The 3,567-nt window shown below is 34.4% G+C and overlaps 1 long non-coding RNA gene across 1 annotated transcript; it reads right to left on the reverse strand.

Moving 5' to 3' along the window:
• Positions 1-736: 736 nt before the first annotated feature.
• LOC114075118 lies at positions 737-2,828 on the reverse strand. The gene is made up of 2 exons (XR_003575480.1): positions 2,074-2,828; positions 737-1,106 (listed from the first exon to the last, which is right to left on the reverse strand). It is a non-coding gene; the product is annotated as an uncharacterized LOC114075118 (long non-coding RNA).
• Positions 2,829-3,567: the final 739 nt, after the last annotated feature.

The following is a 3,567-nucleotide window of genomic DNA, read 5'->3' on the forward strand; positions in this document are numbered from 1 at the left end:
ATTTGCGTTCTGAATTTGAGGAAGGTTTTGCACACCAATGAGTCTTGTAAATGTTCTTACCCTCTTTCTTCCCTCATTTTAGCAGCGGATCATACATTATACACTATTTGTTAAGTAATAAATAAATTAAAGGATGAAAAATCACCAGAAATTGGTTGATTAAGATGAATACCTCTAGTAAGCCTCTTGGATTCAGCCATTGGAGAGTAAATCATAACGGAAATTGAAAAATATAAACAACATTTTTTTAAGATTTAAATAAAAATAAAATTAGAAAAAAATCTGAAAATAGGATAAAGATTAGAGATACCTTAATCAAAGGGATTCTGGTTGATTCAATTTCGTATTAAAAAACAACCAAAATATATGGCAAAAAAATATTTGCAACTTGAATGTTGGAGGAAAATCAGAAAAGATAACCATGAGAGAAAAAAAATTAAATGGGAGAGAGAATTAACAATTTGAAAAGATAAATATGAGAGAGAATGATTTTTTTTTTAAAAAAAAAGAATATATAGAATTAATTGAAAAGGAGAGATAAAATAGGAAGAAAATTGGGACACATAAATTTTCTAAAATAATGACATTTTTGACATTATTGCTAATATTTATAAAGTATGGATATTTTTACTAAATATGTTATTTATTTTGACTAGTTTACTAATTTTTCCATAAATAAATAAGAAAGGAAGGAAATATCAAATTTGGGCCCTAGGCCCAAATTCTGCTGCTGCAATTTTCAGGGCCTTTAGGCCTATTTCCTTCAAAGAAATCTGTGTATACACATTAAGAATACGCTGTAATATAGGACGTTTCCGACCCATTTTTGAACCTTTAAAGCCTCCATTTTGTTTACCTATATTTCATGTAATTTTTCCTGAGTTTCCACTCCGTTTGCACCTGTATATTGCCGTTCTGTCGCGTATATCACTGTATAAGGATGTATACAAGACATATTTTCATCTTGTTTTCACATTTCCAGAACTTGAAAATTATTTTTTCGTTCGGATTTGCCAATTTTCAACCTGTACACCTGATTCCTAATTTACCATGATGGCCGACTCGATGAAAGGAGTTGATGGAATGCAAAGGAAGAGCTTCATAAACTGAAGGCAAGTAACCCCATACAAAAAAAAATTGAGGGTTAATATCCATACTTAAAGGTGAGTTATGAATAATCTTAACAGAATTCACAACATAACAATATAACTGAATAAAATATACGGAGTAAGGGAAATCCTCCACTGGTCACCCAAAAGGCAACTAAATATGCTAAATCATACTTAAATCAAAACAATAATGGTTGTTTTCAAACATAATCAAATTTCCCCTTTAAAAATTGAGACTTTAATAAAGAGTAAGGTAACATACGGGGCATAGAGGACAAAACGAAGGCAACTATCAACTCGTCCATTCTTAAATAATAGCGCCTTAAAGGAAGATATGAACTAACGGAAATACTACTAAATACAAGACATCTGAATAAAGTGATTAAGCAAAACAAAAGCATATGCAACACTACGAGATAATGAACATATGTATATATCATGACGATGCGAAGAATGAAGAAAAATCATTTTTCTTTTCCCCACAGTAAGGCTACTGTAAGACACAAAAAAAGGAACATGAGCCTATGAGCAGCGGACGACAGAATGTATTCTTCCTCGCACAAAGATTTAATTCCGACATCGAACCCGAATAAAAGATGAAATGATAAAAAGATAAGCTACTAGATTTGCATTTTCCAACCATCAGACTATTTCGAGCAAAGCAAGTCAAATGTTCACCTAACTTCCTCAAAAGTAAAAGTAAAATGAATCATCAGCAATGAGACTCAACTTCATCTTCAACAACTAATGAGAGCACATAAACTAAGACATCGAATCGAGCGATAGTTTGGTACCAGCGGTGAACTAGGACAAGGAATAAAAATAACGTATGCACCCGCGAGAAAGAGAGGAAGAGCCAACAGAAAGCTCCAAATTCTCAAACGAAACCTCAACTAAACAAAAATATATAAATAAATAAAAATAATATTAAGAAAAATTCAAATGGAGGTCAAGAGAACTTTACCTTTTACGAGGGCAGCGAATCGGACGGACGAACGAGCTAGCTATGAGGCCGATCCCTCCACCACCAAGTCGCGACTCCGATGAACTCTCGTGGGTGAAGAAACAAGCGGGAGTCTTAACTCTTACTCTCTGTGATTTCTAAGACCTATTCCTCAAGTGTTTATTTGTAATAATTGTATAACTAGTGATTCTTACTGTATATTTTCTCTCTAACGGCAGCTAAAGAAATATCTCCCTCCCCCAAAAGGACCGAAGCGATCATATATAGCCAAGGGCTAGGATTTTGACAAAGAAAAAGAGGGGGGAAGGGTGAGAATCTTGGACAGAACTTGAGTCCGAATTTGAAATTCAAATGTTTCTTTCACCACTTTGGGAAGACAAGCTTTTTCTGAAGCTCTGAAACTGTTCCAAAAATGGAAAGGGGAAATGGACGATTTTGATCGATCCAATCGTCCTTGGGGGAGACGTGGAGACATCTCCGACACCCAAGGACGATTCTGCAAGGCTAGAGAAATCAGGAAGCCCTTGCCAGGCAAATAAATGGCGAAAGAGACGATGATACCGTTGAGATCATTGTGCGTTCCTTGCTGCTGCTTTTAGTGGCTCGCGCATGAAGAAGACGGGGCGTTTTGGTCGAGTGGTGGAGTTCACATGTCTGATGCACGTTGCAATTTCGCGTTGCTCACTGAAGGGGATAAAAGGGAAGTGGGTCGGGTTGGTTGCTGAGATGAGAGGAATTACTGGGAATGGGAATTAAGAGGAGTGGGCCTGGTCAAGGTATAAGTTGGGTTGGGTTACTGAAAAAAAATTAGGAAAAGGTTCCAGATTTTGGTCGTAAAATTGGAAGAAAATGGGTTGTGGAAGTTGGATAAATGCAGATAAAATTGAATTACAATAGATGGTCAAAGATTTCAATTGTAGCCAATCAAAATAATTTTAAAAAAAAAGTTGAATGGATTAAATTAGCGAATTCGACCAATAATTAAATAAGATGAATAAGTAAAATCACTTAATGAGCTTTTTAATTTAACAAAATAAAATAATCAATTTAAATATGAATTAGCTAACTAAAACTAACAAACCAATATATAACTAAACTAATTAGTAAAATTATTAAGCAAAAACAATATTTTTTTTCAAGATGATTTTCGAATATTCATGAAATATATTAATTACGTATAGAAAATTATATAAAACCTACATAGTTTCTAAAAAATGTAAAATGATATGATTAGTTTCAAATACCTTGAAAAAAATATTTTGGACTTCAATAAAACCTAATTGTTTTAAATCATTTGAAATTTGAAAAGCTCGATGATTAATTTATACCCGTGGAGTTCCAAAATTGGGTGTCAACATGACGAAAGCAGGGATCTTGGGACGAAGGATGCCATTTTCGGGTCTGGTGTTCGTCCTAGATGAAGGTTGTTGTAGCAGTTTGCATCCCACCGTAGCGGCCTGCATCATCCTACTGCAGTCGGATTCTAGTTGTTGT

This window comes from Solanum pennellii, chromosome 12 (genome assembly GCF_001406875.1).
Source record: "Solanum pennellii chromosome 12, SPENNV200".
In the NCBI taxonomy this organism is placed as follows: domain Eukaryota; kingdom Viridiplantae; phylum Streptophyta; class Magnoliopsida; order Solanales; family Solanaceae; genus Solanum; species Solanum pennellii.